A 26,221-nucleotide genomic window follows, 5' to 3' on the forward strand; every position below is an offset into this window, starting at 1 on the left:
CATCAGAGTCTTTTCCAGTGAGTCAACTCTTCGCATGAGGTGGCCAAAGTATTGCAGTTTCAGCTTTAGCATCAGTCCTTCCAATGAACACCCAGGACTGATCTTTAAAAGTTAGGTCTGGTCTAATATTATTCATATGCCATATTTTTATATTTATAACTAAGTATCTAAATTATTATTGTTTTTTAATGTAACTGCCTTCTGCAAATCATAGTCCATCAGCAGGTGAATACCCTTTCATCAAATGAATTTGTGTAGAACCAAAACTAAATGTGATCTGCCCCAAGCTTCCTACAGGACAGGCATCCAGAACTATAAAATTAAGCAGGGGTTCAGTGGAATCACAAATAATTTGTACTTATTTTTTAAAAACTGACAATTTCCAGAAATATTTCTTAATATAATGTGCTAGATAAAGAAACTAAATGGGGCTAGAAGAATGGGTAGAGTTTGTACAGATGCCTACATGGAAAGGCATAGCACAGAGTCAATGCATGGTCACTCAGGTCAAGGGAATCCAAAGGATGCCTAGGATATTCAAGCAAGTTGCCTAACCCTAATGGGCAAACTCTTTGCCTCCTCTGCCAACATTATTACTAATAAAAAGAGAAGATATAGGTATCTAAGGTAAGGGTGTCTAATAAATCCTCTATCAGTATTTGTTTCTGTGTCTGTCCAAATCAGTAAAATCTGTGAATATGGCATTATGGCTCTGTGGGATAGACTGTGAAACTCATTTAGTAAGAGGTCAACTCCTTAAATAAGTCTGAACATCCTGAAACACATAAATATCACCCATAAATGTATAAACGGATGTGTGTTTTTGCTCAGTTGTGTCCAACTCTCTGCAACCACATGGGCTGTAACCCACCAGGCTCCTCTGTCCATGGGATTTCCCAGGTAAGAATACTGGAGTGGGTTGCCATTTCCTTCTCCAGGGGATCTTCTCAACCCAGGGATCAAGACCACGTCTCCTGCATCTCCTGCACTGGCAGGCAAATTCTTTACCACTGAGCCACCTGGGAAGCCTGCATAAATGGATAGATAAGTAATAAGGCGGGGACTATATATTATTAACCACATAATCTAGGTGGTGGTAATATAAGTGTTTATGGTAATATTTTCAACTGTGCTGTATGCTTTTAAATTTTCATAATACTACAATGTTGAGGATGAAATTATCTATAATCCCATTAGTGAAGTGAAGTCACTCAGTCGTGTCTGACTCTTTGCAACCCATGGACTGTAGCCTACCAGGCTCCTCTGTCCATGGGATTTTCCATGCAAAACTACTGGAGTGGGTTGCCATTTCCTTCTCCAGAGGATCTTCCTGACCCAGGGATCAAACTCAGGTCTCCCACATTGTAGGCAGACGCTTTTACTGGCTGAGCCACCAGGGAAGTCCTTATTCAGTTCAGTTCAGTTCAGTCTCTCAGTTATGTCTGACTCTTTGGACCCCATGAACCTCAGCATGCCAGGCCTCCCTGTCCATCACCAACTCCTGGAGTCCACCCAAACTCATGTCTATCGAGTCAGTGACGCCATCCAACCATCTCATCCTCTGTTGTTCCCTTCACCTGCCCTCAATTTTTCCCAGCATCAGGGTCTTTTCAAATGAGTCAGCTCTTCGCATCAGGTGGCCAAAGTATTGGAGTTTCAGCTTTAGCATCAGTCCTTCCAATGAATACCCAGGATTGATCTCCTTTAGGATGGACTGGTTGGATCTCCTTGCAGTCCAAGTGATTCTCAAGAGTCTTCTCCCACACCACAGTTCAAAAGCATCAATTCTTTGGCGCTCAGCTTTCTTCACAGTCCAACTCTCGCATCCATACATGACCACTGGAAAAACCATAGACTTGACTAGACGGACCTTTGTTGGCAAAGTAATGCTTCTGCTATTTAATATGCTGTCTAGGTTGGTCATAACTTTCATTATAACCTTTTAAAAAATTATGTTTGAAAGGAAGAAAAACATTATGTCCCCTTCTCTTTTCTTTTCAGCCTTAATTAAACCCACTGCTAACATATTCATTTGTAACTCCTAGATTCAGATTTTTCCATTTTTTCATACATAACTTTTTTCTTTTTTTACAAAAATAAAATCTTGTGGGTCCACAAATTGCTTTTTTATTTAACAATATATCATTCCCATTTTCCACACCAGTTTATAAAATTATACTTTATTCCTTTCAATGGCTAGATATAATTCTATTAACCAGTTATACCATGGGTTATTTAGCCATTCTCTTATTGATGACATTTTGATTATTTTTTAAAAATTTGCTCTTCTCATACCATACTTAGGCTTATGGTGATTTTAGTATTAATTTAAAAAAAAAAAAAAAAGAAGAGTCCATAAGGTCTCTAGCATCTACCCAGAAGACCACAGTAAAAATCTGAAGTGATTCCCATGGCTAAGAAGCATAAACTCTAAAAGAGGAGGAAAGCAAAACACACAGGATCAAAGGCATATAGTTTTGCCTCAATAGTTAGTAACTCTGTTATTATAGAGTGTCAGCCACCAAGTAAACACTCCAGAGCCAGTAGTGGTGCTCTAGACAGCAACCAGAAACAGTTCTGCATCAACCAAAAAAATCAATCAACTTTGCTTATAGTACATTCCTCTTGTTTTCACTCTAACAACTGTCTTTAGGCCAAAGCACAGAAGAGTAGTAAATTCGGATGGAAGGCAAATATTTTTATAAGTAGGCATGTTAATGGCAGTGGGAAAGTTGAGGTATTAAAAACAAAAGAGGAATTCCCTGGCCATCCAGTGGTTAGGACTCTGACCTTTCACTGCTGAGGGAGTGCATGTTCAGTCCCTGGCTAGGGAACTAAAATCCTGCAAGCCAGAAGGTGCACCCAAAATAAATAAATACAGTTTTCCTTCAAACTGTTACCATTAAATTACCAAAGGATTACAAAAAAATGCAAACAAGAGAACTAAAAAGCAAAAAGAAATATAAAACACAGTTTTATGAAGTCTGAGACCACATAATGTTAGAGCCTTAAATATTTCAGTAGGTGCTGGGGACATCATTATGCATGGTAAAAAATAATTGATGCTCAAATGATGGCCTTGACTTATTAATTAGAAGTGTAATTTCTCAGGATACTCACTATAAGACAGCTAGCTGTGTCGTATGGAATACACTTTAGAAAAACATACTATTAACATTAAAAGTTATAAGATCTTTGATCCTAGAAGACCTGTGGAAGACCTTGGGACAACCACCTCAGGTGACAGGCAGAAAAACAAAAATACAAAGATAATATGACTGATCCAAGGTTACCTTTTGTTAAATAATCAGATCTATAATCCAGAATGTGTGTGTGTTCAGTTGCTAAATTTTGTCCAACTCTTTGTGACCCCATGGACTGCAGCAAGCCCGGCTTCCCTGTCCTTCACTATCTCTCAGAGTTTGCTCAAACCCACTCCAGTATTCTTGTCTGGAGAATCCCCATGGACAGAGGAGCCTGGTAGGCTGTCCATGGGGTCACAAAGAGTTGGATGCGACTGAGTGACTAAGCACACTCTCACACATGTCCACTGAGTCAGTGATCCATCCAACCATCTCATCCTCTGCCACTCCCTTCTCCATTTGCCTTCAGTCTTTCCCAGCATCAGGGTCTTTTCCAAAGAGTCACTCTTTGCATCAGGTGACCAAAGTAATCCAGGATAGATTGAATCTTATCCCATGTTTGTGGCTGTCTCATGATTAAAAAATTGGTAATTAGGACTTGAAAACTTAACTTTTCATAATGCTCCACATCCTAGAAAAAACTGAGTTTTTCAGAGAGCTGAGGTTCTACCTTAATAAACACTATAATCAGAATTGTCAAGGTGAATGGCCCTCGTAGGGAACCGAAGATGAGTTATAACATGTAGTTTTCCAAAGAAAAGAGATCTTCTAAACCTAAGAGAAAGAAAGGTATTATATGTCGGCCAGAAAAAGAGTTGCATAAAAGGGAACTTATGTACAAGATGTTTATCACGGGAGAAATAAGTCATACACATAAATCAAATCTCCTTGTCAGCATGTTCTTCCAGTCACCAAACTATTGTTTGGAAGAAATCAGCCTTGAGAATCTGGCCTGATTATTTTTCTAAAGACTCATCATTGCTAAATAAACTGAATAGGCAATGCATTTGAAAGGGAATTGCCCAAGAAGGCAGTAGTTTAGGTCTCCCTGTAACTCTGGATAAGGGCCTCGGGGTTATTTACGTGTAAAACGAATGACTTAAACTTGATGATTTTTAAGCTTTCCTGTGGCTATGATTCATATTTCTAGTCAGGTCTTAGCAAAGGCGAAATCCGAATACCCTGTATTAGCCAATACCTGTACAGATGAAATTTCATGTATTTGCAGTAAATGCTTGTTGCAACAAAGAGTTCCTCTATTTGAAATAGAGGCCAGATTTTCCTAAGCCTTACCCTATTCTTAATTGTTTCTTTTTTAGTTATCCCCCTCTTTATCTATCTTCTTATCAAGGTGATCTCTAGAAAGTCAGAAAGGGCCTTGGAAGTCAAATAATTTTATTTGGGATTCTATTCAGGAAGCAGAAGCCCAGAAAGGAGAGGTGACCTTCCTGAGGTTAATAGTTCACTTGTGAAATGTGAAAAGATGGCTTTTGATTCCCAACTCAAGCTTTTCTCTGGTGAAGCCATGCTGCCTTCCAACTCTGAAAAATTACTAAGAAACATAAATATCCCATAAAATAATATCACATTTATATTCCAGGAAAGTGTCATTTCTAATCAAGCAATGGTCCTATGTCAAAGGACGACAGCTACTTGGGCCCAGGAGCCGTAAGCCCACTGCCAGGGGAGCTGAAGTTGTGTTTTCTTCCCGCAACTCTGTAAAGATGTATGGTGTATGCATGAATCTTGGCCAAGCTACCCCCAGGCAGTGTTGGACCAGATCGCAAGATACTCTTGCAGCTATGATGTTTTCAATGTGTTTATTTCCTAAGGACAGTGGGGTTGGCCTGACCAGACAGCTGTGAGTTCCTGAAGCTTCCCTTTAAGGGATATGACTTCATAGTTTGAGATACCCAGTTGTAATAGATTTCAGGAAAGCATACTTGAAAACAGTGTTACTCTCTAAGCTGTGTCCAACTCTTTGTGACCCAATGGACTGTAGCTCGCCGGGCTCCTCTGTCCATGGAATTCTGCAGGCAAGAATACTGGAGTAGGTAGCCATGCCCTTTTCCAGGGGGTCTTTCTGACCTAGGGATTGAACCTGGGTTTCTCTTGTAGCTTAGCCAGTAAAGAATCTGCTTGCAGTGCAGGAGATCCGGGTTCGATCCCTGGGTTGGGAAGATCCCCTGGAGAAGGAAATGGCAACCCACTCCAGTATCCTTGCCTGGAAAACCTCATGGACACAGGAGCCTGGTGGGCTGTAGTCCATGGGGTCGCAAAGAGTCGGGCATGACTGAGCGACTAACACTAACACTTACTTCCTGCATTGCAGGTGTATTCTTCACAATCTGAGCCACCAGGAAAGCTCAAAGCATACTTAGCTATATAGCATTTCATTGAGGAAAAAAAAAAAAGCTGAACTGAGTTGGACATTGGTAAAGTCTTTTTAAGTTCTGAGGGGAAAAGATCATCTCATTTAATTGAAAAACACTGTCCATTCTTACATGCGGTACCAGTCTGAATGACCCACTGCCAGTTTTGGTAACTCTCTTCTTATTCTTTCAAATCCAATCTGTTAATCAACTCCTGGACACTTTCTATCATTCTAACACTCCTTCTTTCAAGAACAGAGGTACTGTCTCAATTCTGACATTAAATCAATTATCAATTCTGAACGGCACAACTTTCAGATTAGTAGTAAACCAATTAAAAAAATTTAAATAAAAGAAAATGGGGGTCGGGGCAGGAGCCTTGCACTCCTGTCATCCTGGCCTGCAAGTGGCTCTCCTTTGAAAGGGCAAGAAGAAAAGGCTCTCAAAGACACTTTCTCACATGCTGCCAACTGCAGAGGGATTCTTTTGCAGGGGAAGCTTGTCTGATCTGATTCAGACTTGTTTCAGGGTGTGTCTCAGTTCTTCCAAGAGGTCTGCCCTAGGCGAGACCACATTCATTAGTAATTGAAAAACAAAAATCCAGAACTGGCAGCCAGGGGGAGATTTTTCTACACGGAAGTGCACTTCCCACGTGTTCTGGTCACAGACACGACCGGGCTGGTAAGAGGGCCCCACGGATCCGTGCCAGGCACAGACACAAGCTTCCATTCTGACACGAAGTGCTGCCAAGCGGGAGGAAACCACATCCTTCCTCATCCTGAGTCCCCTTCTTAAATCGAGTAGTTGTTCAGTCGGGGGAAGCACAGTGGGGAGGGAGGAGGCGATATCACTAGATGGTGTTCATTGTAACAAGGACAAACCTTTATTCCCAAGATAAAGTTTCTAAGTGAATTCAAGACAGAATCTCAAAACCGGAAAGGCCCTCAAATGTCATTTTAATTCAAACTTCTTTTTCCGATATTCAATTCTCCCTGTAATATCCTTGCCAAGTGGATGTGGGGGTGGGGGGTGGTGGTTAAATATCTCTAGAGACAGTGAAATCATTACCAGTTGACTTTTCATGTGACCTGAATGGTACACGCATCTCGTTTTGTCAAGCAAGACCCTGATCCCCTGGAATTTTCTGCCTACCTGTCCTGGTTGAGGTCTCTGGAGCCATGTCAGGAATGTGCCTCTCTCTTGGATAGAAACCTTTGGACATTTAACCCAGTAGTTCCAGTATCTGAAAGCATCATTTTCAAGTCTCCACAGAGCTCCCAAAGGTGGGAGACTAGGGCTTTTGGAAAGTTCTTATTCCCCTACTCACCTCTCCAAACCTCAAAGTGAGAAAAGCATACTGAGGAAATGAAAATGCCATTAAAACAGGAAGAAGTGGCATCAACTTCTACACTACCTGGACTTGAAAAGAAATTGAAAAAGGAGAATGGAAAGCAATAAGAGGCCAGAAATGATCAGTGAACTAGCTTACCCAAGATGGATATCTAGGAAATTGTCAGACTGATCAGTGTAGCAATTAAACATCATTTACAAGATGCTCATGTGTGCATAAGCAACGTGATAAGGTTCCAGGATAGAGGGAACACTGCATCACAGTGGGACAAAGCAACTGGCTTCAGCATGGGTTTTGGAATCCCAGAGACCAGGCCTCCAATCGTCAATGGCTGTATAAGCTTCTTAGCCAGGCTGAGTCTCAATTTCCTTATCTGTGGGCGGGGTCAGTGAGACAGCTCATGGAATTAGAGGTATGAGGATCACCTGAGATAATTTTATAAGACACCCAACACATAGTAAGCATTCCAATTCCTTAGCTATAATTATTTTTTCTCATTACTAGGAGTCTAACTTTCAATTCTCCTAAATGTTCCCCAACATACTGCAGCAAATTCAGGAAGCAGAAAACCCACCTGTTGGGTAGAGGGAAATGAGGGCAATGCTCACATGGGAGAACCAAAGCAGGAGAAGCCGTATATTAGAGCAGAAAGTACACTGGACTAGAACTTGGTAGGCCAGGTATAGACAAGTTTGACCGACTCTAAACCAGGAATATCTATTTCCAGCCTATTTGCAAAGCCAGAGGTTTAGTCTCTCCGACTCTATGATTCAGTTTTCTCAGAGAACTCCTGCTAGTGTTCCTTTTAATGGCAGCTAGAAAGCTTGATTTCTATACATCTCCTCCTGCTCCCTTGTGCCATGCATTAATAACAGCAACAACCCTAGATGATCTGAAGTATAGGACCTGAAGTGATCACCCTGACTTGCTATGCCATAGGGACCCCTCGAGGAGAACAAAGCACTGCAGAGGTGCACTGAATGGAGGTCATAGCTTTTGTATGCACTTGCTGTTCACTGTTGCAATCTCAGTCATACAGTACTGAGTGTAAGTGTGTGTTTTAAATGTCGAGATAAGTGACTGAGTTCTGCTGTGTTTTGACAAGTAAAAAGCCAGGAGATATGATTGTTAAACATGCAGGAATATGTGCTTGGAACCACTGTTAGGGAAGATTTATGGAATGGCCTAATTCAGATTGTGTACATCTCCTCAGGATGCTAAGGTACCTGCTCAGGTATATTTTTGTAAAGGAGGCTTTCCTCTTTGCCCTATGTTTGGTGTTCTGTGCTTTGAGGGGAGGAGAAGGCAATGGCACTCCACTCCAGTACTCTTGCCTGGAAAATCCCATGGACGGAGGAGCCTGGTAGGCTGCGGTCCATGGGGTCACTAAGAGTTGTAAGCGACTGAGCGGCTTCACTTTCACTTTTGGCTTTCATGCATTGGAGAAGGAAATGGCAGCCCACTCCAGTGTTCTTGTCTGGAGAATCCCAGGGATGGCGGAGCCTGGTGTCTGCCGTCTATGGGGTCACACAGAGTCGGACACGACTGAAGTGACTTAGCAGCAGCAGCAGCAGCAGCTTTGAGGGGAAGACAGTAAAAATCCTGCAGGAGGGTGAGGTGTCAGACAGCTGGAACTGTAAACACCTGGGTTACAAGGAGCCTGCTCTCCAGATGGAAGCAGACCTTGAAGGCAATGAAGTGCAAAAACTATGGACAGATTCAGAACAGAGACACAGTCAAACCAGAGATGTGTCCCAAGAAGATTAGCAGGCAGTGGTTCTCAGAGTGAACTGAAAGGAGGAGCGACAGAAGGGTGTCCACTGAATCTGCAGAACTGCAGCGAGTGTCCTTGAATCATCAAGGGCTGAGAGGTCACTTGATGCTCATCACCACCTCTGAACTTCGGTTTTCTCACTTATACTAATTCAGACCAAATTGACCTTGCAGAGTTGTTGTCAAATCAAATGAGATAATGGGCATGTAAGTGGTTTGCTAATTGTTAGGCACTGGACCGACATATGGGAACACTCCTATTACTACTCAGTAAAACCGAAAAGCATTATTTTACTAAGTGAAAATAAATAAATTATAGCATCTTCCTCTCAAAATGATACTGATGTGGTTTCATAAGCCAATTTCATTTCCAACTACATACACACGTTCTCTTGCTCTTCACACACCACAGCAGAAGCATTAGAGAGTTTTAAAGGACAGTTATGCTGTGTGCCACAAGGACATTATAGTTGACAATATTAGCCATAGATCAAACTGGCTTGGCTTGCAATGTACACAAAGACTCTTTATTCTCCGGATGGTCCTGAACAACCTCTTATGATGACTCTGAGTCACCTCCTTCGGTGAGAACAGAAGAGAGCACTGGGAATATAAATTTTCTCGCTTGGATTATTATAATAGAATGTTCATTCATTGCCCCACCTATTCCCTTTCTAAGGTCCAATGCTTTGACACTAATCTCCAGACCAATCTAAAATGCAGGTCTAATTATTTCCCTCTCTTGCTCAAGAATATTCAGTGCTTCTCCCTGTCTGATAGCATTAAACACAAATTCCTCAACTGAGTATGTAAAGTCCTCAAAACATAGCCTCTACTCACCTTTTTTAAGTCTGATCTCCAATGACCCCAATGTGCATATACCCATCTCCTGGTCAAACTGGGTTCTGACCAGTAAGGTGCCGGATTCCCTCCTTTGCTTTATGTTTTCATCATGTTTCCTTTATTTGTAGTATCATTTGTGGTTTTTAATTTCATCAGATTAGTTCAACTGGAATTAAGTTTTCCAGACTCATCTTCTCTGTATGGTTGTGAGTTAGGGCTGGCCAAAAGGAAGTGTGTGGGATGTGCAGGGGGAAGTAAAGCACCAGAAGTTGCTTTGGGAGGCTCTGTCTAGGTACCTAGGTACTACTGTGTCTCATGCACGTTACTGCTGATATGGTGGCTCACCTCCTAGGTGGGCGCTGCAGATAGGTCCACTGCTCCCTCGGCTCCTGCCAGATCGCTCCTTCAATTTCTTCCTGCCCAAGGCCAGGTATTTATGAAGCTCCATGGATAAGAGTATCAGGTCCGTTTGCAGGGCACCCACCCAATATAGTTGGATAGGCAGCAAGACAGTTAAGGGGTGCAGTGCAGTTTGTCCCGCAGGCTCCAGGTGGCTTTCTTCCATTTCACAGCATTTCTTCCTGACTGCCTGCCTATCACAGGCAGAGGCAACAGATTTCTTTACTGACTCCTTCTCAGGGTCCCTAGTGACCCCCCAACCATCTTCTTTGGGGGCTTTCTTTGCCCCACTTCTCCCACCATTGTGAGGCTAATCCTTATGATAAATTCCACATTCCATACCATTCATCCATATAATTTCTGCTTCCCTGGTCAGTCCCTAATGCATATGTCATTCGTCATTCCTCCTCACCAGTCTCTCTGTGTCCACAACCTGCCTGTCCACCACTTCAAGATTCACTTAAAATACCACTTCCTCATAAACCCCTTCTTGAGTGACACAGCTGCTTCGTCCTTCAAAACATCGAAATATTTTACCACATATCTTTAAAAAGTTACATTATAGACTCTTGCTGCTGCTGCTGCTGCTAAGTCACTTCAGGGATTCTCCAGGCAAGAACACTGGAGTGGGTTGCCATTTCCTTCTCCAATTATAGACTCTTAGGCTAAACTATTATACAAGTTACATTATCACAACCTCTTATGTAGTTGCAATTGAATCTCCAAATCTCATCAGGGTTTTAACTACAGAAGGATCTCAAAAACTGCTTAATATTCAAAAGAGTAAATGAATTATCCATACCACCAATCCCTTTTTAATAACATGGGCAAGGAAGAACTAATGCTACTGTATATGGCATTCTCTCACTTATATGGAGATTATTTCTAAGTCACCTTACCTTTCCATTCTTTTCCCTTAAAGAAGAGCCTTTCCAGTCTTAATCCAACACTATTTATTCTTATCTTATACATGGTTCTAGTAAAACTCATTAGTTGGCTCCCTAGCCTATAGAAAAACAGAAAGAGCTAACTATACAGAGCATAAAGAGATAACTGGTAGAGTAAGACATGCTAAAAACAAGAAATAATGGCAGACAATGAAAGAGAAAATGTATGAAAATCAGATTACAGAAAGTTAAAGGATACCAGTTTGAGGCCATTTAGTATACAAGTAAATGATTTCACCTCAATAAATTCTAAAGGAATTACAGTCCATCCAATAAACTGTCCTGAATCACCAATATTAAGTAATGTTACATATTTTAGAATACTCTTTTGAAATTACTTCTAAAACAAAAACAAAAAATGTAAAAGCTCTTGAGATTTCACCATTTAAAAATCCCATAGTAGCACCCATTCTCAGAAAAAAAAGGACTTTTTGCTTTTATTTTGTCATGCATTTATTCAACAAAAGTGTAATGAGTGTCAACTATGATTCTCTTGATTCTCTAGTGTTTGTGTACCTTTGCTCCAAGGAAATCATCAGATTTGGGAGAAGGGGGACCATAAAAAATCACATCTTTTAAAATATCTCATAAAGAAAGCAGAAAAGAAAGTCATTATAAATCAGCACCATGTTGGTTTCCTACCAAGAAGCAAGTAAAGGCAGCCAACAAAACAGGACGCAGTTCATTGTTGCCAGCTTCTTCTAGGGCGAAATAAACTGTCAACTAGAATGAAGCTTCTCGCCTTCCCCCACAACCCCTGCCTCATTTCTCTGCCAAACACCTCTTCACTGCAGGGAAGGTCCCAGGAGACTCTAAAGGTGTTACAACCCTGCTCAGTTTGCCTTGGAAGAAAAATGTGGCAAAAAACATTCGTAAGAAATATTTGTTTTTTATCATCACAGCTTCCAACACACACAAGGAGGCAACTGTGGCACTTTAAAATTTTTTCCCGTAGTTCACAACTAAAATTTAAAACTTAGATATGTTTGAGAAAGGATTGAATGAGATCATGGAAATAAATCACTCAGCACAGCTCCTGGCACACAAGAAGCATTGGATCAATATTAGTGATAATGACTAGCAAGAGGTCCTAAACGCCTGGCAAGTTGTATAAATTAGCCTCATTAAGTGTTATCTGGGGCAAAAATTTGAGTCTTTGGCTGTTTTTCCTTAGTCACCGAGAACATTCTGGGGCCATCACTGGAAGATAAAATAATTTTACATCAAGCCAGGTTTAGCTGGAGATGGGCAGGATTAGAAGTGCTGCCTGTGGGGATGTTTGGAGGATAGAATCAAGGCAGACCTACAGCACCTTTACCCCATCTTGTTCCCCATGACTGGCCCTTCTACCTACTGATGTGTCCTGCTGAAGGCAAGTTACCAGAATGGGTCCTGGAACAAAATTATACACTGATTACATGATTGGATTGGAAGGAAAGTTATGACCAACCTTGATAGTATATTAAAAAGCAGAGACATTACTTTGCCAACCAAGGTCCGTCTAGTCAAGGCAATGGTTTTTCCCGTGGTCATGTATGGATGTGAGAGTTGGACTGTGAAGAAGGCTGATTGCCGAAGAATCGATGCTTTTGAACTGTGGTGTTGGAGAAGACTCTTGAGAGTCCCTTATACTGCAAGGAGATCCAACCAGTCCATTCTAAAGGAGATCAATCCTGGATGTTCATTGGAGGGACTGATGCTAAAGCTGAAACTGCAATACTTTGGCCACCTCATGCGATGAGTTGACTCACTGGAAAAGACTCTGATGCTGGGAAAGGTTGGGGGTGGGAGGAGAAGGGGACGACGGAGAATGAGATGGCTGGATGGCATCACCGACTCTGTGGACATGAGTTTGAGTGTACTCCAGGAGTTGGTGATGGACAGGGAGGCCTGGCGTGCTGTGGTTCATGGGGTCGCGGAGAGTCGGACACAACTGAGCGACTGAACTGAACTGAATAAAACTAGTGTAACTGAAAAACTAAATGGTATGTGTAAGCATGTTTGGAGAGGTTGTTTTAGTTCAAAAAATAATAAAAGTAGCTTAACTGAACTAAGTACTAATTATGTTGCAGGTACTCTGCTAAACACTTTATAAACATATTTAATTCTAGAAAAATTCTACATCCTTATGCCAATAACACAAATGAGGAAACAGGGTTAGAGATATGAAGTAATTTTACCATATCTCAGGGAGATTAGGGCTTCCCTGGTGGATCAGAGGTTAAAGCATCTGCCTCCAATGCAGGAGACCCAGGTTCGATCCCTGGGTCAGGAAGATCCCCTGGAGAAGGAAATGGTAACCCACTCCACTATTCTTGCCTGGAGAATCCCAAGGACGGAGAAGCCTGGAAGACTACAGTCCACGGGGTCGCAAAGAGTCAGACACAACTGAGCGACTTCACTTCACTTCACAGGGAGATTAAGTACATTACCCTGCCCAGGTTGTTGCAGTCTAAAACCCACATGTTTATTACTCTATGCTGATAAAATAATACAGTTTAAAAGGTTAAAATAATACAGTTTAAAAGGTCACACATTTGTTCACTGATTCAATACATTTATTGAACTATTCCTTCATAGGAAGCACCATAAAGTGGAACAAGCAGGGATAAAGAAAATATTGAGGGTCACTACTTACAATCATGGGGTCGCGGAGAGTCGGACACGACTGAGCGACTGAACTGAACTGAACTGACTTACAATCAAGGGCAAGCAATATGGAACAATGGTTAAGCTTGCCCCAGCTCAAACTTGACTCTACAGTTGACTAACTCTGTGACCTTGGCCTCAGTTTTCTCTTCAGTAAAATGGTGATTATAACAGCACCTACCTCTTAAACATATTCTGAGGCTTTGATAAGTTAATACTTGTAAAGTTTACATTATCAGGAGGCATGTATGAGCCTACCTATGCATGTGTCAGTAAAGACTACATGGAGAAGTTCTACTTTTTGAGAGAAGAGTTAGGTGCCATTTAGACTTTTAGACCAGAAAGAAGAAATTGATCTCGGGTAGAATTAAATTTGCCTTTCACATGCTCACCCTTTAGGAGAGCAGATTTCAGAAAATGGTACCTAAAATCTCATAAAGAAAGAGCTCTAGGTCCAATGTCTTGGGGGACTGATTACATAAAACACCTACACAAGAACTGTAAAATTTCCAGCTGAATTGAATTGAGCAACAGTGCATACATATCCATTGATTACTTAGTGTATTTGGAAAAAATAATGATACTATTTGAGAAAAAGAAAAGGAAACTGGTTTCGCCTATTTAACCTTCTTCTTTTGTTGTTTTGCTGGACATTACAATGGGAAAGAAAGGCTATGAATGACTCATCAATGAAACTAAATTGTATCCTTGTTTGTTCTAGGAACCTACATGAGATCAGAACAGTTTATTTCTTCACCTTAGAAATAAATTCTTCCATTTCCCTTCACTCTCTGTTTGAAGTTTTAAATATGTCAAACCTGGTCATCATTCTACCTTAGCCCTTTCAGTAACTTCCTGCTGCACTTGGCATACAATCCAAACCCCTTACCTTGGCTTCTAAGGCCACTCTGATCTAGTCCCTGCTTATCTTAGGACCTCATTCCCAGCCCTTCTTTCCCTCTCACCAGGCCCCTGCCACTTCAGCCATGACCAGAATGATCATGGCTCCTTCTCAGTCTTTTTTCTAGCTCAAACATCACTTTCGCAGAGATGTTACCCCTGACTGCTCTACTTAAAACTGCCCTTTCCCAACAGCCTCCAACATTGTTGCTATTGTCATTATTTTCATCTCAGCCAATATTTCCCCTTATTTCTTATCCTGAAATTATTTGTATTTTTTCTGCTTACTTATTTGTTATCTGTTTATGTGTATACATATATAGACACACATATATAAATATGTGTGTCTTGAGAAAGATACCAAAGGAAAAATATATATATATACACATATATATTTTTCCCTTGGTATCTTTCTCAAACTATTCATAGTAATGCTAACATCAAGGAATCACCTCAATCACATCTGCTTTCCAAGGCAATTTTGGATAATTTCTAAATGTATGTATATATACACATATATCGGAAAAGCCTGGTGGGCTGCCGTCTATGGGGTCCCACAGAGTCGGACACGACTGAAGTGACTTAGCAGCAGCAGCAGCATACACATATATACACACATATTTTGCACACATATAAATTTATATTTCAATATTCTAAATATATAGTCGATATCCTAATATACAGGTACACATACATAGGCATATACGTATGTGTATAAGCGTATGTATATATGTATATATAACGAATTGGTTATTTCATCATTTTATATTTGTTTTGTTGTTGTTCAGTCACTCAGTCATGACCGACCGTTTATGACCACATGTACTATAATCTGCCAGGCTTCTCTGTCCAAGGGGCTTTTCAGGCAAGAATACTGGAGTGGGTTGCCATTTCCTTCTCCAAGTGTCCTCGATCCAGGGATTGAACCTGAGTTTGTAATTCATTTACTTATCCATTTCCATCTATTTCTTTTTACTCTATGTGGATAAATAATACTAACATCTTTACATTTATTCATTCATCATTTCCTCATGATGCTATTTGCATCATTTAGGCAGATACTATTTGCTAGGTACCCAGGATAAAGCAGTGAGAAAAATAAAGGTCCCTGCCCTTGTGGATTTTACTCTAGTGGAAGTACACTAATCACTAAACAATAGACAATATATTAAATAGCATGTGGAAGCCAATAAGGTGATAACTATATGGACTAAAGAAAAAGTTGAGCAAGGTAAGTAAGATCAGGAATGCCAGGAGCGTGGACAGGAAGCAGGATGACAGGCAATTTTATAATGATATAAAAGCAGTCAGTGAGCTTCCCTGATGGTCTAGTAGCTAGGACTTCCAACACAGGCAGCCTGGGCTCAATCCCTGATCAGGGAACTAGATCCCACATGACACAACTATGAGTTCAAGTGCTGCAACTAAGGCCCAGAGCAGCCAAATAAATAAATAAGATAAATATTTTAAAAATAAAACTAAAACAGTCAAAATATCCTTCACTGACCAGATACTGAGCAAAGGCTTCAAGGAGATGAAGGAGCTAGCCATGTAGTTATCTGGGACCCTGAGTCAGAGAGGAAACAGAATGGAAATCATAGGAGGCCTTGCAAGGTATCTTAAAGACTGGCCTATACACTGAGAAAAATAAAGGGTGTACTTACGTTGGTCCATCTTATGGGTTCTTCTTAGATATTAACTTATTTAGTTTTCACAGCAATCCAATGAGTAATCTACTTTGTTTATCTCATTTTATATGGAGAAGTTATATAACTTGTCCTGTATGACACAGATGGAGCCAGAATTTGAACCTATGTAAAATGACTGTGGACTCAGAATACACTGCTTCTCAGTATAGAAATTTTAATCTAGCAATTCCCAGACTTCACTACAGAGGCCCTAGGTACCTGCTACTTTAACAAACTATCCAGATGATTCAGATGTAGATGGTCCACGCTCCACAATTTATCACTGGTCTAACTCCTCCATCTGAAAAATTTCTAAATGTTTTAAAGTAAATTATCACATTTATTTCCTGGCATTTGCCTCCACTGATGGCCAAACTGGGAAAGATTTTCTCAGACTGGCTGAAGCACCTGCTTGATATATTCCCACTTTTTATCTGGTTTTATCTGTTGTACTTGTTCAGTTGCTCAGTCATGTCCGACTCTTTATGGCCCCATGGATTGCAGCACACCAGGCTTTCCTGTCCTTCACTGTCTCCCGGAGTTTGCTCAAACTCGTGTCTGTTGAGTCAATAATGCCATCCAACCATCTCGTCCTCTGTGGTCCCCTTCTCCTCCTACCTTCAATCTTCCCCAGCATCAGGGTCTTTTCTAATGAGTGAGCTCCTCACATCAGGTGGTCAAAGTATTGGAGCTTCAGCTTCAGCATGGCTTTATCTGAGTTTCATCAAAGGGGAGAGGCTGGGACTTCCCTGGTGATCCATTGGTTAAGACTTCACTTTCTAACCCAGGGTGTGCAGCTTCGATCCCTGGTAGGGGAGCTAAGACTCTCACATGTCTCCCGGACAAAAAACCAAAACCCAAAGCAGAAATAATATTGTTGCAAATTCAATACAGACTTTTAAAAAATATGTGGGAAAGGTTTTGGAATAAGAGTAGTGCTGAGTTAAGAGGGAGGAATAGATAAAGAAGGCCTTTTAGGAGCCAGATATTAAGAGCCATGGACTTTATATATTTAATCTTACGTTAACCTCTATAATATAAGTAAATATATAGATATAAGTGTAGATATAAATATAGATGTCTGTCTAACCAGGAGATGGCTAGAACAGACTTTTTTACCATTTCACAGATGACAAAACTAAGTCTGGGCAGGCTAAACAATCAGTATTTAGGATCTAAATCCAACTCTGACTTCAAAGCCAGCCAGCTTTTTATTACCCACTTTATCCATTCAAAGCCCAACCCTGCCATTGTCTTACACTGGAATTGGAAAACGGAAGTATAATCTTCCAGAAAAGTGCTCTTTAGTATGTATTACACTCACAAGTGTCCATCATTTCTATAAGCTGAATGAACGCCTATATCTATTTCAGTGACAGCCAAGTTTCTTCAATGGGCACTAAATAGCTCAAAAGAAGAAAGCAGAAAATGTGCACTCATAATGCGACAATCCAAATTCAAGTTACATATTTTATTCCTTTATTTCTTTGTAGAAGATTATGGTGGTTAATAGGGACTTCCCTGTGGTTCAGATGGTAAAGAATCTCCCTGCAATGCAGGAGACTGGGGTTTGATCCGTGGGTCGGGAAGATCCTCTGTAGAAGGGAATGGCTACCCACTCCAGTATTCTTGTCTGGAGAATCCCATGAACAGAGGAGTCTGGCAGGCTAGTTCATGGGGTCACAGAGAATCAGACACAACTGGGCAACTAACACATACTACTATGGTGATTAATGATGCTACAGAGCTTCCTTTAGGAAGAGCTTCCTTCCTTTATATATATATATATATATATATATAAAATCTCTCTTTTCATTTACCAAACAATAAAAGTCAATATGCCTAATCCAGGTGTCTGTTTACTCCTCCTACCCCAAAACCTGGATCCAAAAAGGGAAAACAGTTGCAGGTTGTGAGAATGTGACAAAATCACATCCGTAAGGACACAGAAGGTGTCTTCATGGATCTGCCTCCTAGTCCTGTGCTCACTTGTGGTTCTCATTGAGGTCAAGAAGGTGGCCAGGTATCTGGATTTTATGACATTCCTCGTGCCATGACATATGTGTGGATGGCCCCATGGAACTAAGAGTGTAGTTCTGCTCTTAGCTTCCCACAGTGCCTCTAAGTCATCACTCTACAGGCACAGACTCATAGAACACCATGCCTTGGAAAGCACCTCATCCAAATTCCTCATTCTAGAGGTGACAAAAGGACTCTCAGAGAAGGAAAAGCCACTGACCAGTACCAGGATTGGTGGACTCAATGATCAAGGGTGAAAAAATACAACCTTGGAGTTAGAAAGCTAGAGTCCAAGTCCCAGCTCCACTATTCACTGGCTGTGTGACCTCTGCAAATATTCAGCCTCTCAAACTCAGTATGTTAAATGATGCTGAAAACATTTACTTTGGTTACCTCAGATAATTGAAAGAAAGAAAAAAAATTGTTTGCATTGTATATAATAACAAGCATTTTGAGGGCTTCAGTTCTCTGTAAAAAACAAAAACTGTTAATTTCAATCTAGGCCTTCTAGTTTCTAATACAGTATAAATTTGGGCATGCATGTGAATATCATTGCAGTTGTTAATCCTAATAAAGGTTAAAATTCCTACATACCAGGATATTAACAAATGTTTTGGCATCTGACTGACACCGACCAAAAGCTAGATGAAATATGTTTATTATCCCTTTCACAGATGATGAGAATAAAGTAGAGACAGACCACATAAGTTGTTCAAGGTCAAACCCAGGAAAGATGGTCTGATGGTAAAGACCACAATCTTACACAACCATAATCTTAGGTCACCATAGCATCTAACCATAACTGGCTTAAAGAAGGAACTGTGTTATCTATGAAAAGAACATTTTCAGATATCAGAGTTTATAAAATGACTGGTTCTCTTTTCTGTTGCTTTTAACCTTGATTGGGAAAAGAAGAAGCCTGTGTAATCATAAGGGCTTACATGCTAGACAGGAAAAAACCGCAGGCATCTCCTACATGTAAACTAGTCACAAAAGGTCATCCAATTATATCAAGTAATAGCTGGACTTTCTCATTGCTCTTAGAAATCAAGATCAAAGTTCACTGCAGCTGGCAACTTCCCTGGAAACTTCCTACTTTCTTGCAGGTAATTAATTCATGTCATTTGACACTGGCCTCGCTGTCAATACATGCAAGCATGAACTTCAGTGTCATCTTTCACTGTGTTTGCTGCAAAATCCCCTGTATTATTGGGATAATAATGTCTTTTCCCATGATTGAGCCAGTGATATTCAACCTTACTAAAATTTGTGACTCCTCATCCTTTGTGTGATTTTGTGACCACAAAATTTAAAAAAATAATAAAGTTACTTTATTAGTTTGTAGAGACAGCCTGTGCAATAATGAATGATATGATAAAGTATGGGTTTCCCTGGTGTGGCTCAGCAGTAAAGAATCTGCCTGCAATGCGGGAGACCTGGGAGATGCAGGTTCAATCCCTGGGTTGGGCAGAACCCCTGGAGGAGGAAATGGCAACCCACTCCAGTATTCTTGCCTGGAAATCCCATGGACAGAGGACCTTGGCAGGCTACAGTCCATTGGGTCTCAAAGAGTCGGACATGACTGAGTGACTGAACACATGTGATAAAGTATGAGAAAACTAGAAAGCCAACGCTACAGTACATGACATAGCATGACTCCATCATTAGTTAAAGTCTGCACGTTTTGAGTACAGGACCCCGCACTAGGTATGGGGCAGGATAAACCATGCCCTCAGCTGTTTAGGTATTCATCAGAGACTTGTACAAGAACCGGTTCAGTTCAGTTCAGTCGCTCAGTCGTGTCCGACTCTCCGCGACCCCGTGAATCACAGCACGCCAGGCCTCCCTGTCCATCACCAACTCCCGGAGTTCACTCAAACTCATGTCCACAGAGTCAGTGATGCCATCCAGCCATCTCATTCTCTGTCGTCCCCTTCTCCTCCCGCCCCCAACCTTTCCCAGCATCAGAGTCTTTTCCAGTGAGTCAACTCGTCGCATGAAGTGGCCAAAGTATTGCAGCTTCAGCTTTAGCATCAGTCCTTGCAAGGAACACCCAGGACTGATCTCCCTTAGAATGGACTGGTTGGATCTCCTTGCAGTACAAGGGACTCTCAAGAGTCTTCTCCAACACCACATACTAAGGGACAAATTACTGGCCAACAGTAATAAAAAGAAAAAAAAATTTTTTTAACTTATAATTATCATAGAGACAGAAAGAATATGTTACAAGCATTTAAAAGGGTCTCCAAAACTTGGAAAAATCAAGAAAACTCTGAGTAGCAGGTTTGGAAAGAAAAGTAGGGGAAAGGAGATAGTAGTTTAAGATGGTGTGGTGTGAGCCTACAGGAGGAGACATTGATAGATTTAGCTATGTGAGTCCTCAGGTCAGTATCTAATAAACACTGGAGAGTTGACCAAAGAACTGTGTGCTCAGGCACACAGATTCTAATCCTCACTAATTGGATAAGTGTGGGCAATTCTCTAAGTCTCTCAGAGCCTCAGTTGTTTCTTCTGTAATAGGAAGACAATAATATAGATCTGAGAGTTATTTTTATGCTTAAATGAAATGACAGAAGTACACGCACTGATGAATGCTGATTTCTTGGCCCTCTTCTGTTTAACCAGAAAATAGGCTTCTTGGCATAAAACAATCAGGGTATTTTCTCTTCATTCCCCTTTCAATCTTTAGCCTTGACTTTTACAAAGAGATGTGGTGACAGAATTTCAGAGTTGAAAGGAATCTTAGAGAAAAATGACAATGCATTGCAGCAGAAGAGCCTTAGAGATTCAGTAGACCAGCTCTCTCACACTTTAGGCTCAAAGGTAATGCGGCTTCCCCCAGCACAGGCAAGATAATACCAGGATCAGAAGATGGGATGGGGAGGGCTGGGTCGTGGGTCTCAATTCAGGTCCTCAGTTCTAGTCCAGAGGCTGCAGAATTTCAGGTCTTTCCTAGCTCTAAAGGGAAAGGGAAAGATGGGTCTCAGCAGTGGTGCCTGCTTTGTGCTACATGACAATGCCCTGCTAGGTAACCTCTCTGAGTCTCAGTTGCCTCGAAAGTACACAGGATGACTGTAAGGACTGAATGATATGATGCTGGCAGAATACTTAGTACAAGCCATATGGGGATCACTAAATGATTTAATCAAAAATCATTAAATTTTGATTTTCACAACTGAACAAATTAATAAATTAAAAGAACTGATGGCAGAAGAAAGAAATAATGTATAGTAAATACCTCTCATGAATGAGGTACTGAGACAGACTCAAGCTTCTAGGCAGATAACAGTGTTCCTGTTTTCTAGCTGAGGAGACTGAGGCACATCTCAGCATAATAACTTGCCTCAGGAAGTTAACCTTCCAGACACTAAGACTTCACACTGCCACAGCTGCTAGAGCTAGTCAGACCAGAAGGAGGTCCCCTAACAACCTTGTCAATGTAAGCCATGCATGCTCACTTTCATTAAAAAAAAAGGAAATGAGTAGCTAACCTGATTTAATCCCCCCAAATACCAGAAACTAAATGTTCTGTAACCTTCCTGTTCTTTGGGGTTTCTATTTCTCCCACAGAACAATTTCCAAAATGGGTAGAGAGCAGAGAGCTCAGTAGGTGGCTCTCTTTAATATTTCACAGGCAAGGCAATAGTGACTCACCAGATCCTACATCTGTGTCACCAGCAAAAGCCTGACAAAGTTGAGCAACAAATGAAACTGTGTGTATGTCAGAGATGACCTTTAGCTTTTTCTTCTGTTTCTTCCTCTGATTTTCTCCAGCTCCTTTCTTCTTTTCTAACCGTGCCAGGTAAGATGATGCTGACCGCCTACCTTTTGGCAAAAGCAAACATATGCTTCCAGATGCCAAAAGCAAGAAGCACAGTGTTTCTCCCCTAAATGTATTTGCCAGCCGGTCTGCTTGCTGCAAAGCAAAGAAACCTGAAGGCCTGTGGGGAGTCTCAACAGATAAATGGCCCCACTGTCTGGGCCAGAAACAGATCTGTTCATTTTCCTACATAAGCCTGCAGCCATCAGTTTCCACAGGAAAGACTAAAACCCCAGACCAGTGATCAGCATCGCCAGCCGGCAGTGGTCTTTCCTATAAATGCTGCCTCTGCATACTGTTCACTATATCCCACCCTTTCCATCCTTGGAATTGGACAAAAGAAGAGAAAAATGCACTGGTTACTCATGGCATTTGTTCCTCAATCTTCTTAAGACCCTGAGTGTTAGAACGAGGATGGCAGAAAGAAGAAACCACCCAGAACAGGAAGAAAGCCATGACATAACTCTGCACTTCATGTCTTCATGGTACCCTTCTGCCTAGAAACTGAAGGTGTACTACATCAAACACATGTGAGCAGACAGGCTGCCCTAGAGATTCATCACTCTGAAACTTCTTCTCCTGACAGCTGCCCACCAAACTCTACAGAGCATAGTTCTCTCAGCAAAGAACTATCCTCTTCAGGACAAAATGGATACCCTGAAATCACCAAATAAGTAAGGTCACCCTAACAACTGAAGTAAATTGCTAATAATGTCATTGGAGAGATGACAGGAAGTAATGGGAAAAGCTCTCCACTGGAAGTCAAAAGATGTGAACTGTATTTCTAAGACTGAAATTTACTAACCACCTGACCCTTGACAACTTCTCCTTTCTCTGACTCTCATTCAATTTTCTTCTCAATAAATTGAGATCAGCTAAGAAGAGATATCATTTAATAAGCACCTACTCACTACACTCATTTTACATTACTTGACTTAATTTACTCTTTATATGAATCCTTGGGGTAGGCATTTTTTTCACTTTAGAATGGGGTAAAACAGAAACTCTAAACAGTGAGATGAATTGTTTAGTATTACCCAGCTACGTAGGAATTAGAGATGGAATTTTAATTTGATAAGAAAACAGGCTTTTTTCATACTTTATCGTATCATCATATTATCCTTCCACTATTACTGCGCCCATTATGTCCTTCTCTCAAGACTATTGCAAGTAGCAATGAAGATAATACATATGGAATACACTGGAAATTGTAAAAGCATATATATATAATATATATATATACATGTAACAAACAGTCTAGATAAGGAGAAAAGGTATAACTGAATAACCTTTCTTTGAAAAACCAGAACTAAAAGGAGTCAGCTTTCAATCTCCCATCCCCTTGTTCTGACCTTATTTTCAACATTTTCCTTTTCCCTACAAGTCCCCAGTCTCTCAGGCACGCGTTCAGATGTATCCCAGCCAGCTCATCACAATGCATGCACACGGAACAGGCTGACAGAAGCAAGCATTCCCATCCTCTGCAAATCCCTGGTGTGGGAGCTACCTATGGGGTACCACCAAACTCTGTCCTTTCCTCCAGGTGTATCACACCCCCACTCTGCACACTTCAGTACTACAGGCATATGCAATGGACCGAGAAGCAGGCAGCCAACTATAAATACTGGATGCTCAGTTCAGGGACTTACAGCAACAGCCAGGAGATAATAGTAAATAACTGTATGAAGTCAGTCAGAATAAAATCAATTGCTACATTCCAGGTGGGGGTATGTAAGGGACACTACTTCATTTTAAAATACCAATAATGCCAATAATAAAGGATGACTAGAGAGGGCGGGCACATGTGGATGTTTGTTTTTATATGAGATGTTTGTGTCCAGAGGGCCTAATTTAGGAGCACCACTGTATAATCCAAAAGAAATGCATGTAAATCTTCTTGTTTTCCTATACTAGCTGAAAAGTATAAAGCTGCTTGTCTGACCTGAGACAGCAGGAATAAAAGGCTTAGAATAGTCTGCAACATAGATGAAACTTGTAACTTCTCCTCTTGTGTTTCTATCTCTCATCAAATTCAAGACCCTCTTTGCCAATAAAGGCAGCCTCAGATCAAAGTTTCACAGAACTGAGGTTTGACCTAAAAACTAGCAGGGAATTGGCACCACTGAGAAACATTTTATATTCCAAGTCCAGCATCTACGATCAAAGTCACATGTAGAGGGCATTCAGAAAACACTATAAAAGAGCTGTTCAAACTCCAAAGAAGGAAACACCACAATATTCAGATTTTAAAAAAAAAAAAAAAGTCACTCTATCTGAAAAATCAGCTTCCTAAAAAACCCACTGTCTCCAAAGTTAACATGTAAAAATATTTACAATTGCTGCCATCGATGTCAAATTGACCTGGTGCCAAGTCAGGCACTGTGATAACCATGCCGTCTGAATTACCCCTTTTCATCCTCACAAGTGACCTAAGGACTCTGTGACCATTAAAGTCTCCATTCTACGTCTGGATCAAAAATACAGGCACACACAAAACAAAAAACAAAACAAAACTGAGTATCAAAAAGACTGGATAACTTGCCCAAGTTCACACAGTTAAAACGTGGCAGAGCTGGAGAGAAAGCCAGGTAAATCATCTTCCTCAGCTGGTAGCTAACCTGAGATCACTGGAGCAGAGCAGTGTTTCAGGATTTCACAACCAGGGGGTGGAGGCGAGTCAGGCTGGGGACTGACTCTTAAAGGAAACGGCAGAAGTTTGCTTTTATGTTTGTGATTTTTCTGTGCAACTCAACTGCCTCCTTCCTTCCCAGGACTTAGCAGTGAGAGTGGCTATGGTTCTGTGAGGTCAGCTAATCCTATATGAGAAGCATCATATTTCCCACAGGACCACTGGCCCCGCTTCCCCTGTGGCCGAAGACAGCAGGGTACCAAACAGGGTGACTGGTGCTGGGACGTCCCTCACCTCTCCACTGACCCCACCAGGAGTCTGACAGACCCCCCTCGGCGGGGCATGTTTCTGAGAAAACAGGTCGGGGAAGAGGGAGAGAAGCTGTGAGCAGCCTTTACCCAGGCTGTCACAGGTCCAAGCTGGAAGCGACGTGATACCCAGCGGCAACGCTGAGATACACCGCCCCCATCTATCCTCATGGATCACAGCAGCACTCCGGAGAAATCAAGGCGGGGGTATACCAGGGTAGATCCCTCAGAGCTGGGAGAAGGGTGCAGCGACGCGCAGTCCTCCCGTAACTGCGTTACTTAAATGTTTACAAAGCAAGGATGGGACTCGGGACAGTGGGTTCGAGTCCTGACCACAGCACTAACTAGCTGTGCGACCGATCCCAGCCGCTGCCTCTCTCTATGCCTCAGTTTGCCCTTTTGTAAAACAGGGTTGAAGGAGAAGATCTGTCAGAATCCGTCCACCCGAGATTCGGCAGGTCGGTGATCCCACAAGCCCTCATCACCGCACCAGACTCACCTTTCTTGGGAGGATGAGCGGACGTGGTGAAGGCGGCGGGAATGAGTGCAGGATCGCCCAGCACCGAATCTTTCGGTGCGCTCTGCCAAAGCCCAGCCCCGGGGACCCCGATCCGGCCAATCTTCCCGCAATGAGCCTCTTACTTTCCGCCGCACTTTCTTTTTTCCCCTTTTGGGGCTCCACCCCTGCCGCTGCGCGATTGGCCGCCGCCGCGCGGCTCCGGCTCCGCCCGCCGCCTCGGCTCGCCGGCCACCCGCGCTCTGGGCTTCCAAGACGGGAGGCCGCGGGGCGGCACCGAGGCCGGCTCCGCCCGCGGCGAGGAGGAGCGGCGCCGGTCCCGCAGCCCGCCAACCCGAGGCTGCGCTAGGCCCTTCGGTGCCCGGCCACCTCCTGGGCAGACTGGAGCGCGCAGAGGAGAGCGTGGGTCCCGCAGCTTGGCACGACGCCAGGCGCTTCGGGTAGCTGTGCCTCTGCTCCACACAGAGACGTGCACTTGCGCTCATTGCAAGATCCTGGTCTCATGGTCGAGAACGCTATCACCCTGCCTCTTCCTGGTTCTGTGTATTTAACTCTCCGCTGCACCTAAGCCACGAATCTGTGCAGAATTTGCGCCCCCATCGTGTGCCAAACCCAGAGCGCTACAGGAAGAAGCATACTCGACCTTGGTGGTCCGGAGCCCCTGCTCCTCTGCAAGTAACAGTCATGGCAACAAACTATTGCTCATGACAGCAAAATGAAATCTGTATTTTCCACTGGCGTGTACTGTGCCTAGCAAGGTGCCTGGCACAAAGTTGGCACTCAGTACATGTATACCGAATTAGTGAATGAATTAAATAATCGATATACAACCAAGCCACCTCAAAAGAATCACTCCTTTTCAT

The 26,221-nt window shown here is 42.0% G+C and overlaps 1 protein-coding gene across 2 annotated transcripts in view; it reads right to left on the reverse strand.

Moving 5' to 3' along the window:
* The window catches only part of IL1RAP (interleukin 1 receptor accessory protein), a 148,132-nt gene extending 122,626 nt beyond the window's left edge, over nucleotides 1–25,506 (reverse strand). Inside the window, exon 1 of one of the 2 annotated variants that reach the window (XM_055407923.2) lies at nucleotides 25,341–25,506. The gene's annotated coding sequence lies outside the window, so the exon portion shown is untranslated. The remainder of the gene's footprint in view (nucleotides 1–25,340) is intronic. The other variant, XM_088838270.1, reaches the window with a different exon arrangement.
* Between the last annotated feature and the right edge of the window lie 715 nt (nucleotides 25,507–26,221).

The sequence above is a fragment of the Moschus berezovskii genome, chromosome 1 (assembly GCF_049115385.1).
Source record: "Moschus berezovskii isolate FMDL1 chromosome 1, NW_MosBer_1.0, whole genome shotgun sequence".
NCBI lineage: Eukaryota > Metazoa > Chordata > Mammalia > Artiodactyla > Moschidae > Moschus > Moschus berezovskii.